Source organism: Lissotriton helveticus, chromosome 9 (genome assembly GCF_964261635.1).
Source record: "Lissotriton helveticus chromosome 9, aLisHel1.1, whole genome shotgun sequence".
NCBI classification, from domain to species: Eukaryota; Metazoa; Chordata; class Amphibia; order Caudata; family Salamandridae; genus Lissotriton; species Lissotriton helveticus.
The window spans coordinates 608335297-608345475 of record NC_136070.1 but is presented as its reverse complement, the minus strand read 5'-3'; the positions used below and the strand labels follow the sequence as shown (position 1 = coordinate 608345475).

The 10179-nt window shown below is 42.0% G+C and overlaps 1 long non-coding RNA gene across 1 annotated transcript; it reads left to right on the top strand.

Annotated features, from left to right (window-relative positions):
• The first annotated feature begins 3442 nt into the window (after positions 1-3442).
• Positions 3443-7304, top strand: LOC144782870 (uncharacterized). The gene is made up of 4 exons (XR_013601291.1): positions 3443-3510; positions 3867-3964; positions 4056-4091; positions 4187-7304. It is a non-coding gene; the product is annotated as an uncharacterized LOC144782870 (long non-coding RNA).
• Positions 7305-10179: the final 2875 nt, after the last annotated feature.

Sequence of the window (10179 nt, the reverse complement as noted above, 5' to 3'; positions counted from 1 at the left end):
GTACAATTATCCATAAAATAACGTGTAGTCAAAACATCACAGCAAATCGTACAATGGTGTCAATTGTTTGCTCATATAAGGACTGAAGCAAATGGGTTTTCGTTTCTCACATTTCAGGAGACGCATAATTTGGACTAAAACCTACTTTCCCACTGAGTATCATGACGGTCAGGGGTCAATAAACCGATTAATCTCCTCCTGCTTTCCTTAGGAGACACATCTGATTATAATGATTTTGCCATACAGAGCATGAGTTGTGATTTTTATGTTTTTAAGGTGTATCACTGCACTGGGATATTTTTAAGTAGTGGTGCCTTTAGTTAATTACATATAATCACAATTAAATGGTCCTTGCAGTTTGGTGCCTGTATCATTTTGTTAACCTAATATTGGTCTGGTCTAGCATGGACTTTCAGGGTGAATTTGCTTTGGCCTTTGGTGCATGGACTTCATTAAGTCCTTCATACATGATGGCTGCCGCCATTAACTTCATATAGGTGTCTTGGTCAGGAGTTTTTTACAGAAGGATGAGACCGATATCCTGCAAGTTCAGGCTGCATTTTGAGTATCCCCCGTAGGTCGTCATCAGGTGATGAGGCACCATGGTCACAGTCCGCAGACGATACAAAGAAGTCACCTGTAACATCTCTTTCTTCAAAAGAGCCAGAGGAGAATTCCAGGAGGAAGCCACCTTCTCCTCCTGTTCTACCTCATTGCCGGAGGATGATGCGTGTGACCTCATCACCCCATGCTCACACCCAATCAAATTACCCCGACAGTCCAGGCAGATCAAGATCGAGCCCGATCGTATTGGACGGAGTCACTGAGGGGAACTCTGCGACAACATCCACTACCCAGAGCTCATCAAGTCGAAGTGGCCATCCGAGATGCCACCTGAGATACCATCCTGTGCCGTCCACAGTTTGAAGGAATTCCTGGTGTGAACTCCTGACAGTCTGTCAGGCATACCTTGAATAAGGACACACTGTCTCCCCTCTGGTATTTTGGGCCTCAGCCCACATCCGGTTAAATGAGGGACACAGACACATAGGATACTGGTGCAGTAACTGTCCAGGAACATGTGTGCTCGGCCCCTTTTATTGTCAGGGTCACCTGACTGGTGACGTCTGTGGTGGGTGTTTAGTGTGTGGTACAGCAGGGCAAAACACTAGAACGTATCCAGCCGGATACTACATCACCCTGGTTAACTGTTTGCAGTGCGTTTGTGGGGACACACAACCATGTTCCACAGTTGTTGTTTGTTTGTGTTTTTATTAAAGTTGGGGGGGAATGTAATGTAGTCACCGCTGACATTGTCTCGGGTGGTATAGTTGTTGGCACCTACCTGCCTGGGGTTTTTGCTATGTCCCAGCGAATCACGTGTGCCGCTAATAAAAGCGCAGGGGTGTGGCTGAAAAGGTCAGTTGCGCGACAGCACCAAACTGTAGCTGTGTGGGGGCTGTAATTATTTGGTGCAATACATGTTGGCCCAGTGTATCCGGCCCAACACATCTCCCTATCCCTTTCTTTCAATGTGAGTCTTTCAAGAGCTCTTTATTGCCAATTTGAAATCAGGTGTGCTGAGATTGAATCCTGCCATACATAATGAATTGTGTGATCGTCAACAAATCATTCCAGGGTTTCAGTTCTGGTACCTGTCAAAAGTAGGAATACTTATAAATAGGCTGAACAGTAATATTAAGCACATGTGAAATACATTGTTAGATGATTTTCAACCATGAAGAGCCAGCCTAGAGGCAATCAATTCCCTCACACATCTCCACACTCCCTCCCTCCCTCCCATTGGTCCTTATCTCGGTTGCACTGCTTCTATTTATCCCTCTCGTCCAGGATCTCCACCTGTCCGTTTCCTATTTCATATGCCACAGTGGGAAGTACGCGGCAGGAGTCATAGCAACAGCACAGGCCCACGCTGTTCTCGCACTGCGCATGCGCTCTGGAACAGCCGCGTCGTATCCGGCAGGACGAGACAACTTGTCTCTTCTTAGCTCCCTTTATAAACAGTGGCTGTAGCATTTCAAGCCTTTCAAGAAGTCTCTCAAAATCCCTATTCTATACGTGTGGTCACCTACAGATATGACGACAGAATTTGCGTTACGAAAAGTTGGACCTCGTATTCCCCACATTTCTCGTTAAGCCCCACAAACTGCTGAAGTCATTCGGCGCCTGTATCCCTTTTTGGAGGCTCACTCTCTCGCGCCAAGATGTTCTCAACCTGCCAAGTCCTCCTCGTTGCAAAGGACTTCCAGTGCCTCTAGGTGGCAGTGTGGTAAAAGACTTGAAATATTGGTCCACAAGCCAATGCTGCCTGCGAGCTCTCGCTTCTGTAACACATACTGCCGCACACCTGCATGGTCTTTACTGTCAGGTTTAATAATTCAGTCAGAAATATTCTAGTGATATGATGACAGAAATAACCCAGGCCCTTCCACGAGGACAAATCAGTCCAAGGGGGCCCCGTTGAGTCTCTGTCAGAAGATTCCTTCTCATACCTGCCAAGTTTTCAGGTGGCTTATTTATTTATTTAATGCAATTTTATATAGCACGGACTTTACCCAAAGGTGTCAGAGCGCTTCACAATAGAACCAAGTACGTTACATGAGGAAATGTACATACTTACACGTTACAGATACAAACGAGATAGATGAAAAAGTAAAATAAACAATAAATGCCAGTCACAAAAAAACAAAAAACACAATAGGATTAGGATCGTAAAGGCATATATTACATATATCAAAAAATCAATTGGGGAAGTGTAGAGGAGATGATAGAATCACCCTCCTGAACTAGACTTGTAAACAATGGGATTCTATCAATGTGAGTGGTGACTAATTTTATATGATATCATATAAAATTAGTCACCACACACATTGATAGAATCCCATTGTTTACAAATATATTACATATATACAACATTGTAAGAACTCTCTTGAGGGACATGAAAAGGGATGTATTAATTCTGGAAGTGCCTTTGGAAGAGAATAGATTTGAGGTCAATTTTGAAAGTCCGGGTAGAGGTGGTGGTACGGAGTAGTGGAGGAAGCGAGTTCCAGATTCTGACCGCACTGCCTGAGAAGGATTGAGGCATCGATCTTTCCCTTTTGAAGGTAGGGGGGCTCAAGCAGTCATTTTTCTGCATTACGTGAAGGTCTAGAGTCTCCAGACATTTTCAGTTTATTTGCCAGGTATCGAGGGGAGGAAGTGTGCAAGCCTTTGTGGGAGATACATCAAGAACAAAAAGGGTTTGGCTTAAGCGCAGTAAGGCTACGCCACAATCATAAACAACGAAACAAATGCCAATACTGCTCAATTCTTTTTCTCAAAGAACAACAAAGGTGAGTACTACGCGAAATATCTCCAAAAAACTACACATCCCAGCATGCCAAGCAAGAATGAAGAAATTCCGAATTTAAGCACCAGCAGTATGACGTACAATGACGGCGCCTGAGACACACGCCAAACGGGAACTCCGGAAAATTGGAACTGCTGGTAAGCACGTTTACTTCGAATTTCCGCCCCTGACAGTTGAAGCCTTCAATGGTCTGAAACGGAGAGTTGCATGTAAGATTGCGCTGTCCCGATATGAGTCGGAATGTGGTCCGCTCGAACTGCGTTCAACTTAGAGCAATAACGAGATTCGTACGGCGAGCTAAAAATGCGTATTACTTAAAGGTTGTCCCTACACGAATAATCCCAAGCACATAGATCTTTTAATACAAACGTCCGCACCTGGCAATGTGCACAACTTATAAACAGAACGTGAGAGCTTTTTCTTACATGGACGTGAAAGATCATTATTGAGCTCAGATTATTTAAAAAGACGCATCTTTTCTCACTGTCAACAGATAAAAAAAACGGATAGAAGAAGTCAAGTTTTCTACAACCAACTGAACCTGGAAATTGAATCAATCGATAGGAGAAACAGTTTACTCGTCCTTCAAAAGTGAGTAAGAACCATCGCAAATGCCTTTTGAAGATTACATATTATAGCCCCTAAGTCTGACAGACTCGCCCCCCCCTTTTTCTGCCCACAGTTTCATTACAGACAAGACTTCAAGAAAGCCCAACAGGTACTGCATGAGTGAGGGCTGGTCTGAATGTTAAGTTGAGAGTCATTTGGTTGTGATAACTGACTGAATGTCATTGTGTTTTTTATGTCTTCCAGATTGGTTTCTGTCATGGTCCTGAAGAGAATCCCATGAGTCTAAGGGATTCGAAATGCGTTGACCTTGTGTTTTTTCGACCTTGTGTGTTTTAAAAAAAATAATTTCTAGTTTCTTTAGGCCAATCATAGTAGTGAATAGTTAGAAAGGATAAAGTATATGGTGGCCTAACTACTTAGTGTGGTTATAAGAAAAAGATTCTATTGATTATCCTTAGAACCCTGGATTAAGAAATGATATAGGTTCAGGGACTTTATTCTCACACAAACCCCTTTTTCTCACACAAACCCCTTTTCACAAACCCCTTACCTTGTGTCTTATGTTTTGTATATATGTGGTAAATATGATGTTGTATGATTCTGATGAATGAGTCTGAATTTAATTGTTTAGTTTGTAAACCTTTGCATTGATTGCTCATGCCTTCTGACACACCTATGTACATATTCACATATCTGTCTTAGTAGTAGGAGTTCTCTCCTCCTCCCTAGTGGAATTCTAAAAAGGAGGTAGCATTCACTTTAGTTTGTGATACATTAATGTCGGATGTTAAAAATCTAAAAAAGGAAATAATTTTAAAAAAAGTAAAAAAAAAAACTTTTTTACTCACCTTTGTTGTTCTTTGAGAAAAAGAATTGAGCAGTATTGGCATTTGTTTCGTTGTTTATATTTGTGGGAGATACAGGCAGTCTTGTAGATTGATCTTGCTTCAATGGGAAGCCATTGAAGAGAAAAAAGTATGGGTGTGATGTGGTCACTTCTTTTGGCCCCAAAGACAAAATGAGCCGCTGAATGGAGTACGGATTTGAGAGGAGAAAGGTGAGATTTGGGAAGCCCAGCAAGCAGAGGATTGCAATAGTGCAATCTAGAGAGAACCAGAGATTGGACCAAGGTTTTTAGGTCTTGCTTCAGAAAGATAGGTCGAATCCCCCAGAGAAGGTGCATTTGGCAACTTGCATTCTTTGCATTGGAATTGATGTGGGAGTGTAGATTGAGCCTTTTGTCAAGAATGACACCAAGGGATTTAGCGCTGTCGACAATGATAGGTTTGTTGTTCAGTAAGTTCAGTTTATTCATCCAAGATTGAACAGGAGGAGGAGAGAGTGAGGTAGAGGAGGAGGAATTCAGTTTTGGAAGGATTTAGAATGAGTTGATGAGCTAACATCCAGTTTTGAATAGAGTTGAGAGTAGAGTTGAGGATTGAGATGTCGTGTGAGGAAGACACCATAAGGTAGATTTGGGTGTCATCAGCATAGAGGTGTTAAAGTATCCCAGATTTCCTTAAGAGATTACCCACTGGTTTCAAATAAAGATTGACCAGAGTGGGTTCGATTATAGATCCTTGAGGGAAGCCTTGACCTACCGCCATTGAAGACAAAAGGCTGTTCGCTATTTTAATCACTTGAGATCTGTCCGAGAGGAATGAAGGAAACCATTTCAGCACTGTGCCTTCCAAGCCCATTCTCTATTTTAAAGTGTTAAGGAGAGTGATGTGATTAACAGTGTGAAAGGCTGCAGAAAGGTCAAGAAGAATCAGAAGACAAGACTCCCCTGAGTCAAGTACACGAAGGGCATCATCGATCACTTGCAGCATGGCTGTTTCAGAGCGGCAGTCTTGCATGAAACCAGATTGGAATTCGTCGAGAAGATTGCTATCATTAATATGTAGGGAAAGTTGTTTCGCTACACATCTCTGTGATTTTCGCAAGAAAAGGGAGGATGGTGATGGGGCGGAAGTTGTTGAGGTCATTCGCATCAGCAGAGGGTTTTTTAAGAAATGGGGTAACTTGCTCTGTTTTAAGGGCTACAGGAAGGGAGTCTTGGCTGAGGAAGAGGTTAACCAGACTGGTCCAATAGGAAACAGTGTGGGTGTAGAAGTCAATGGCGATGTCACTCGGGTTGGGGTTGGAAGAATGGTTAGAGGGTTTTGTTTCAAGAATGAATTTGAGGAGGGCATCTTCAGAAATGATGTCATAGTTCTGCCAAGTGACTAAGGATTTGGGCTCCTCTGAGGGGTAAAGTGAATGACCTGACCCACCAGTGATTTCACTTTTTCCTCAAAGAATATATTGAATTCTGCTGCTTTCTTTGGAGGATCGTCAGGCTTGAAGGTTGAGGGAGAGACGTTTGTATTTTTGATGAGGTCAAATAGTTTGTAGGGTCTGTTTTTGGATGAGTCGAGGAGGGTTCTGAAGTATGACGCTTTTTCATGGAAGATGTGTTTGTGGTATTTTGATCGTGCTGAGCGCAGAATAGAGAGATTAGTGGTGGATGGTGATTCTCTCCATTGTTTCTCCTGGAGTCTCAGGTTCTTCCTTTCTGCATAAAGGGATTTATTGAATCATGGAGCAGAAGCAATAGGCCTTTTCTTTTTGCTGTGAAGTGGCGCAACATTATCAATTTCGACTGCAAGGCTGGAGAGGCATTGGGAGGTAAAGATCATTGACATCGGAATTAGGGTCTAATATTGGAAGTGATAGCATGGCAGAATCGCAAAGAATGTCAAAATAAATGTTTTTGGTGTTGCGGAACCAGGTAGTAGTCCTTTTAGGTTGGCCAAGAGTTACAGAGTGACATAGGTGAAGAGAAAAGGGGATGAGGAAGTAGCCAGACCAGTCTACTGGAATAGGGACAGCAATAGTTAGTATATCCGCTTTGGATATAGCAAGGTCAAAAATAGAGCCCTTCAAGTGTGTTGGTTCCATGCAGTGTTGGATAAGATCATCTACTGAGAGAAAAGTGGCAAGCCTATTGGCAGCTGAGTCCTCCAAGTAGCCCCAGTGGAGAATAAAGTCTTCCATAAAAATCTGTCTGTCACTTGGAGAGTATTGGTCACTGGTAAAGTCGGTGGGTTCCTCCAAGAAAGAGGAGCAGTCACCGGGAGGGTGATAAATGGTATGAAACCTGAAAGGGGAGCAATGTTGCACTTGAAGCTCCAGAGAAAGACATTCAAATGAATGGAAGGAGCTGCTAGGAAAAACCTTGAAATGAAGGGAGTTTCTTATGTGTGACTTTTCTATGATTTCAATGTGCATATGGGAGATATTCTAATGTCAAACGGGTGACACTTTGATTGATACTTTCTTCCTAGTAAATAAAACCAATAAAAAGTATTTGAGTGACTGTGATTTTTTTTTTTACTGTATCTTCACATACCAATGCACATATGCCTAAAACTAGCTAGAACTATTTGCTTTGCTAATGCTTGTTGGCAGTATAGCATCAATAAGTAGTAACAATGTTTTTTGTTTCAATCATGAAAACATTAGACTGTGAATGGAAAATTGCTAGGCCTGTAGAAAGAATACTGGTCTGTGGAGTAAATCAACCACTCCTGTTAGTCCCTTCACACCTATTTTCTCTGCAGCTTCTTACTGTTAGCTACTTTTTCACTCACATCTTCTGCAAATCCTCCTTCTGCATATCTCACAAGCTATCTTCTTCCTCGTCACCTGTGTCTTTTCCCTCTGTCTTTCTGCATTACTTCCTTGAGTCATGCCTTTTGCCATGCTCACACACACTTTAAAGGGTGAGAGAAGTGGAGGTGAATGTCCAGACAAGTTTCGTGTGGCAGAGAGCTCCATAGGGAGAGAGCAGTTGCAATGAGGGATGTTGACGCAGCAGTGTGAGAGTTACACTTTTAACATTCCAAGCAGACATACCGTGGCTCGCCCAGGTCTGCCGCCAGTCTTTATGAATGCTTTCCTCGAACACTGTGCTTTAAGAAAAGATAAAATCTACTTATTAGCTCTGAGCCTGAATATGAAAGTTTCGATTCAGTAGCATACCTTTATGGGGCCTGTGGTTTTAACAATTCACCTATTTGATGGAAATTCCTGGACTGTCTCAAATCTATTATCATGAGAGGACAGGGTTTCTGGACATTTGTGTGTTAAAGGGTGTTCCTTCATTTTTTGTTGCATGCCCTATTCCTATGAATGTTGTCTCGTTCATAACAGCTGATCTGGGGTGCTGAGTGTACTTTTATGCAACCTTCTGATGAGACTCCTGGGATTAACCGCATGCGTGCAGCGGCTTTTCCCGCTGTATGCGGCATTTTAAAAATTACCGCGTTACATGACGAGCTCAGCTCGTCATCAGCGTACGGCAGGTAACGCTGATGACGAGCTGAGCTCGTCATCAGCATGGAAGGGGTTAAAGTATGTGCCAGGGGTAGAGACTCTTTAGCCAGTAGTGGGTTAGTAAAGAAAAACATGATACAGGACTGGGTCATAAAGGTAAAGTGTACGGCGGAAACCTAAGCAAACACCCTCAATTCAGAACTTTTGTCTAGGAAGCAGCGAATTTAAGAAAGCTATTGTACAGACATGCATTTTAACTATGAGGGAGACTAAGGGGCTGATTACGAGATAGCCAGACTTGCAGTGGCACAGCGGTTGCAGTCCTTTGGCCATCCTATTCAGAGACGGCCATTTGGACTTATTTGCCGGCTGCACCAGGAAATTGCTGTTCCCTGGCAGTGGTGCAGCAGATAGGGGTATCCAATATGCAAGGCTGGCCATGCTCCCCACCAGCAGGGAATGGACTTCACAGTCCATGCTGTTCTGGAACATCTTTTGCGCTCCCGTTGTGGTGCCCGTTTTCAGGGCACTGCCATGGGAACAGCAAAAGAAAAGCCCCCCAGACCCAAGTTGTACTCATAATCTGGTGGGCAGGCCATGCACCACCAAAGTTGTAATCAGGCCCTAAGCTGTTCATTGAAGGCTAAAACGGATGCAAAAAGCATGTCTTACTCTCCTTCAATCACACTTTTATAATCAACATCAACAAATTTAGAAGGTGTTTTTAGCTGAGAGTCTGTTTGCACAGAAGGTGTCAAATACAGAACAAGCAAGTCTGTAGAATATCCCTGGACTAACTTATAAAACAACAGTATATATAGAACTTATACTAGAGTCCCACCTCACCCATACACGTGTTCTCAGGGAACAGGCCAAGGACTAAGATATAACGTTTACAATCTTTCTATTAAAATAAATTCAAATTATTTCAGGTTAAAATTTCAGAAAGAACAAATATTCTGAAAGCATACAATGTAAAGACATCTCATACATTTAAATAAAAATACATAAAAGACATTTTTTATATAAAAATAGTGCATAAAAAACCTAATACAGTAAACATATTTCCCAATACAGTAATTTCCAATAGCATTAAGAATACAAAACATACAAATCACCCCATGTACTGTAATGGCTCGAATGATATTTCTAACAATTTGTGGGATCCAATAGCTTTACACAATTCATATGTTGATACCACAATTATTAGATTGATATATAGTCGGTATTTTCTAGGCTTTGCTTGGATTCTCTATTTCTCTGTGCGTTGACGCGTTTCGGTGTTGGTACCGTAGATAAGGTCACACCTTCATCAGGACAGTTATTAGCGGGGTCCTCACTTTCATGTGATTGGTATCCTTCTGTGTATTAGAAAGATATCTATCAGTACAAGACACTATATCTATATATCAAGCAGATCCTGATGATTCATCGGTGTAATTAGAGTTTAGCATCTACATTTATTGCTTAAAAAATATCTCACTACCTTGAATTCATTTCTGGGACCTCTATTATTCATTTATTTGATATAACCATTATTTTAGTGAGGTGCCTAGAACATATTACATTTTAAATATTATACACAATCCATACATATATATTTGTACATGTGTTATGGTTTTTCTTCTTACAGAACACCCACTCACACCAATAGGAGCCGGATCCAAGAGTGAGTTGGATCGTAAAATTCAAGGCAATACTTTGAATCTAACTATCTCCCCAATACTCCAAATTTCTAGACACTAAGTGGCTTATTTATGAACCCCTTGCGCCACAGGTGCATCACTTATTGTGACACGCTGGCAGCGTAAATATACGCCTTACTGCAACATATTTTCAAAGTGATGCATCTAAGCAGATGCACCACTTTGTAAACCTCTGCGCTACATTATACCTGCGTCAGGTATAATGTATGC